Genomic DNA, 6,374 nt, shown 5'->3' with positions numbered 1-6,374 from the left:
CACAGTGGGAGAGGCAGAAGGAAAAACCCATGACGCAGGAGATGCCTTAGTTTTTTGTGTGTGTGTAACACACACACACACACACACACACACACACACACACACACACACAGATTTATGCAAACGATCTAGAACGAATACATCAAAATACACGCATTTTCTTTTGACTCGACACTGAAGCCTGTTAACGCTTTCACTGCCTGCCCAGAAAGATAAAAGTTGTATCTTTCCGTGTGCACTTTTTCGTGTATATATAACATCTGAGAATATGCAGTGAGCTTACATGAGACCAATTTTGCAAAATCTTTCGTAATGATACGTTATAACAGGTGTCTCATTACAGTAAAGTGAGTGGCGCAGCATGAAGGTCACATCCCTAGCTGCAACATGATCAAATGTTCGGGTAAGCTACACTATACCTTCGACTGGGTGCTTCTGTGCGAGAATGCGAGTTTCAATCTCTCTCTCTCTCTCTCTCTCTCTCTCTCTCTCTCTCTCTCTCTCTCTCTCTCTCTCTCTCTCTCTCTCTCTCTCTCTCTCTCTCTCTCTCTCTCTCTCTCTCTCTCTCTCTCTCTCTCTCTCTCTCTCTCTCTCGTTGCGTCGATTGAGGTGTTTAGCGCCTCTAATAGGCCTTATAACGTTTGTAATCATGTCACTATACAACACCTATTATGGAGTGAAAATGATTATCGTAAAATTACAAATGAGAGGCTATGCTATTTATGAGGACATAGATGGATGTTACGTTATTTTCGTCAGCCTTGGAAACAATGCTATCCATTCAGCTTCGGGGGAGCCAACACGCCCCGGAGATCCCAGATTTTTTCCCCTGTGAACACCGCCTTCGGGAGTTCTGGGAGTCGTGTTGCTCTCGCTCAGCACGTCCAGAAACGAAAGAAAGGAAGCGAGCAATCCGTCATGATCCTTCATGGGTGTCATGATTTAGCGATACCAAATTTTCTCATGCACAAGATACGACACGGAACTTTGCGAAATACATCACTTAGAGGCGGAAGCAGAGCGTCACTGGAGTCGGGAATTCAATCAAAACAGATTGAACTAGATTGGATCATGAATATAATCTAGCAAGATCCATATTATTGCACATCGTATATTAGGAAGTCGAATGGACTCAGTTCTACGACGAGACTGATTTTTAATAACAGTGTGTGATATTGTAGAATTCAGGGAAGGAATAAAAGAAAAAAGAAAGGAAATGTTAAAAGAATAGGTCCATGCAAAAAGTGAGTCGCGGGTCGAAGCTTCAAGTAAGAGCATAAGGCTAGGAGAAAACTCCCTTCGCATTGGTGCCAGACCTTATCTCCAAAAGCCCCCCCACCCCACCCCAATGGTGTTCGAGGGACGCAAAATAGAGTATAACTATGTCTTGCCTCCTAAGTGGGAGCTGCACGCTAGTGGACGGAGACTGTGCACCAAGCGTGCATTCCCCGACGACAGAATGCGCTCATTGGACTGGAAGATGAATAAGCGCCTTTAACTCAGAAAATAAAATTTGAACTCACTTTCAGTTATGTTTTACTTTTACTTTCACCAATTTGGGAGCCGGATTACATGTTTATTTATGCCTTCCTGTCATAAACGTGGAGCGCGGATGACTGATCGTCTGTGAAATATTTGCAGCCAGAGTTAGTGTGTCTGCCCTCAGTCATGTACACGTATATATACGCTGCCAAGATTTGCATACCCAGTAACAGTGTGAGACCATTCCTTTGTGTGTGTGTGTGTGTGTGTGTGTGTGTGTGGAGGGCGTAGGTGAGGGGTGAGGGCGTGCGTGGGTGAGGGAGCGTCGGGGGGCGGGGGTGTCACTTCCTATATGAGGGCAGGGCGTGGGTCCGAGCGACGTCTGTTTGCCGAGTGAGTAGTGACGTCACTGCTTACATTTGGCGGCCAGGACCCAGACCAGCACGACACTCCCTCCCGCGGCGACACCAGGGCGCCGCGGGAGTGTCGCGACCCCTCTAAAGCCCTGCCCACCCACCCCTTCGTAACCAACAGCCTCCCTACTCACTCGTACACACAAAACCCCATCATTGCTATGCCTCGCCGCCTTCCATTCCCGACCCCAGCAAATACATTCTTCCCATCCACCCTCTTACATTATCCTCTCCACCAAGCGCCCTATTCTAACTCCCTCCCCACCCATATTATGACTTACATACACACACACACACACACACACACACACACACACACACACACACACACACACACACACACACACACACATTCCCAGCACCCCCCGTTGCATTCTAATACTTCCCTTCCTCCATCCACCCAGCACTTCCATTCCATAACCTCTCACCTCACAACCTCATTACCTTTCTCTCCAACTTACAACTCCACTACGTATGTCTGCACCCCCACTTATTAACGCCGCACCTCAAGCCAAGCCTATTCTCCTCCTTGCAAACTAATACTTCCCCTCATGGCTTCATCCCCCCCCCCCCCCTTCCTCTCAACATTTCTCTCCCATGACCTGTTTCCAAATGCCACCTACAACATCATCATGGTTCTCTCCAGCTCCTCTTATTTCCTCTACATTTCAAAGTACACCTCGTCTCCCCCATCGCATTGTAATATTTTCTTTCCCTCTCTGCGAAACCTTTATCTCCCATATTACCTTCTCAAACGCTATCAAATTCTAAGGTCATGAGCTCATTTTGGTTCTCTCTGCCTCACAATCACACTTCATCACCCCTTGTTTCCGTTTTTTTTTTTTTTTTTTTTTGTAGGCCGCTCAATTCTTTCCATGATCAACATTCTTTAAAAACGGTCCGACCTTCCTGCCCCCCATTTCCCCTTTTATTGTTCTCCTTTATGGCACGAAACATCACATCTTCCCCGCTCATACTTACAACCCTTTTTCATTCGATCTTATTTTTGTCACTCCTCAAACTTCTCATTCACTTCTCATTTACATCTCATTTACGTCACCCCTTATCTGTCCTTGAGCTTGTCTACTTTTTTTTCTAATGTTAATCCTTCCTTTCCTTAACATCCTTTCCTCCTGCAAAATTTTATACCAACTTTCTTTATAAATTTCACTCTCTCCTTTCGTGCTCTTACTTATTCTATATTCTCACACGCCTTTTTATTCTCCTTTCCTTCCTGTCAGTGCCGTGGATTCTTCTCTCACCCCTCCCAGTCTGCCCCTTCCTTCCTTCCCTCCCCTCACCTCGCCGCCACACCTTTTCCTTGCATGCCTCGTCGGCACTCCGCCCATCGCTCTATTCTTACCCTCTTGCTCCCTCTCGCCCTTTGCAGTCATACACTGTGTTCAATGCCTATTCTGATGCTCCAGGGGCCCTCCTCTCTCAAAGGTCGCGTAGTCAAAGAGGCATGCGGAGACACGAAATATGTACTTGTGAATATTACACACACACATACACACACACACAGACACACACACACACACACACACACACACACATATATATATATATATATATATATATATATATATATATATATATATATATATATATATATATTAATCAGTCAATGGGGGCATACACCGGGGAGCGTATCCTACGCCCATCCTACGCCTCCAAATTCGGGGGTTCCTCACGGTAAGTCTTTATTTTTTTTTTTTTTTACAGCACAGAGCGCAACTCAATGGGAATAAAAAGATGTAAAAAAAAGAAAAAGCCCGCTAACTGTTGCTCTCGTATAGTGATAAGTATAGAGTGGTCAAAAGAGAGGTCAGTTTCGGATGGAGAGGTGTCTTGATACACACTTTTTGAAAGAGGTCAAGTCATAGACAGAAGGAAATACAGAAGAAGGAAGGCTGTGCCAGAGTTTACGAGTGAAGTGGATGAAAGAATGGAGATGCTGGTTAACTCTTGCATAAGGGGTTTGGACACTATAGGGATGAGCATGAGTCAAAAGTCGTGTGCAGCGGTGCCGTGGGATGGGATGAGGCATGCAGTTAGCAAGTTCAGGAGAGCAGTCAGCATGAAAATATCGATAAAAGATAAAAGGTAGAAGGCTGTCAGTAAGAGGAGGAGAGCTGATGAGACGAAGAGCCTTAGACTCCATTTCATATGTGGGCGGACAAGGCCCTTATATATCAAAAGCATCTGTGCGGGGGAAAAGAACTGAAGTGAGGTTTCCAGTTGAGATTTCGAGCTAAGGATAGACCGATGATATTTAGTGTTGAAGAAGGTGACAGCTGAGTGTTGTCGAACAATAGGGGATAGGTGATTGGAAGGTTGTGTCGAGCTGATAGGTGGAGAAATTGGTTTTTTGAGGCATTGAAGGACACAAGGTTCCTTTTACCCCAACCGGAAGTTATAGCAAGGTCTGAGGTTAAGCGTTCTGCAGCCTCCAGTCTGGAGTCTTGTAATTCCTGTTGAGAGGGTCTTCTGTTGAAAGGAAAGAAGTTGAATAATGCACAGTGGAGTCATCAGCGTATGAGTGGATAGGACAGTTTGTTTTGGAAAGAAGATCATTGATGGACAATAGAAAGAGAGTGGGTGATAGGACAGAGCCCTGTGGAACACCACTGTTGATAGGTTTAGGGGAAAAACAATGACCGTCTACCACAGCAGAGACAGAACGGCCAGAAAGGAAACTGGAGATAAAGGAACAGAGAGAAGGATAGAACCCGAAAGAGGGCAGTTTAGAAAGCAAAGACTTGTGCCAGACTCTATCGAAAGCTCTCGATATGTCTAGCGCAACGGAAAAAGTTTCACCGAAACGGCTAAGAGAGGATGACCAAGAGTCAGTCAAGAGAGCAAGAAGATCGCCAGTAGAACGCTCCTTGCGGAACCCATACTGGCGATCAGGTAGGTCAGAAGTGGAAAAGTGCTTTTGAATCTTCCGGTTAAAAATTGATTCAAAAGCTTTAGATAGACAGGGAAGTAAAGCTATAGGGCGGTAGTTTGAGGTATTGGAACGGTCACCCTTCTTAGGCACAGGCTGTATGAAGGCTACTTCCATCAGGAAGGAAAGGTAGATGTTGATAGGCAGAGGCGAAAGAGTTTAACCAGGCAGGGTGTCAGCACGGAGGCAAAGTTTTTAAGGACGATAGGAGGTACTCCATCAGGTCCATAAGCCTTCTGAGAGTTGAGGCCAAAGAGGGCATAGAAAACATCATTCTTAAGAATATTAATAACAGGCATAAAGGAGTCAGAGGGGGGGATGAGTAGAAGAAATATGTCCAGAATCGTCCAAAGTGGAGTTTTTACAGAAAGTTTGAGAAAAGAGTTAAGCCTTAGAGATAGATGGGACGGCGGTGCTGCCGTCATGGTTAAGGAGAGGAGGAAAAGATGAAGAAGTGAAATTGGAGGAGATATTTTTGGCTAGGTGCCAGAAGTCACGGGAAGAATTAGAAAAAGCAAGGTTTTGACATTTCCCATTGATGAAAGAGCTTTTGGTAAGTCGAAGAATGGATTTGACACGATTCCGGGCAGAAATGTAAAGATCATGGTTAGCAGGAGTGTGAAGGCTCTGGTACCTTTTATGAGCTGCCTCTCTATCTTTGATTGCACGGGAACAAGCATGATTAAACCAAGGCTTTTTAGCATGAGGATTAAAGAAAATACGTGGAATGTGTGCCTCCATTCCAGAGACAACCACCTCTTTAATGCGCTGGGCACACACAGAGGGGTCTCTCTCCCGGAAGCAGTAATCATTCCACGGGAAATCGGAAAGTACATCCTCAGGTCGTCCCACCGAGCTGAAGCAAAATGCCAGAAGCATCGCCTCTTCAGTGGGTCCAGAGAGTGTACAGGAGCGATAGGACAGGATACAGAAATAAGGTTGTGATCGGAGGAGCCCAACGGAGATAACAGTTTGACAGAGTAAGAAGAAGGGTTAGAGGTAAGGAAGAGGTCTAGTATGTTGGGCCGGTCTCCAAGATGGTCGGGAATACGTGTAGGGTGCTGAACCAACTGCTCTAGATCGTTGAGGAGAGCAAAGTTGTAGGCTTGTTCACCAGGCTGGTCAGTGAAAGAGGATGAAAGCCAAAGCTGGTAGTGAACATTGAAATCTCCTAGGATGGAGATTTCAGCGAAGGGAGAGTGGGTCAAGATGTGCTCCACTTTAGAGTTCAAAATTTAATAGTCGAAGAATTTTACATAGTTAGTAGAGTTAGGTGAGAGATAAACAGCACAGATGTATTTAGTAATTGAGTGACAATGAAGTCTTAGTCAGATGGTGGAAAATTCAGATGAGTCAAGGTCGTGGGCACGAGAGCAGCATCCAGCTTTGGATTGAAATTTAGAATAGAGATAGTAGGAGGGAACAGAGTAGAGATTGCTGTCAGCAGCCGCCGAGACCTGTGTTTCGGTGAGGAAGAGAAGGTGAGGTGTAGAGGAGGAGAGATGGTGTTCCACAGAATGAAAATTAGA

This window comes from Eriocheir sinensis, unplaced genomic scaffold (assembly GCF_024679095.1).
Source record: "Eriocheir sinensis breed Jianghai 21 unplaced genomic scaffold, ASM2467909v1 Scaffold816, whole genome shotgun sequence".
NCBI lineage: Eukaryota > Metazoa > Arthropoda > Malacostraca > Decapoda > Varunidae > Eriocheir > Eriocheir sinensis.
This window is presented reverse-complemented; position numbering follows the sequence as displayed.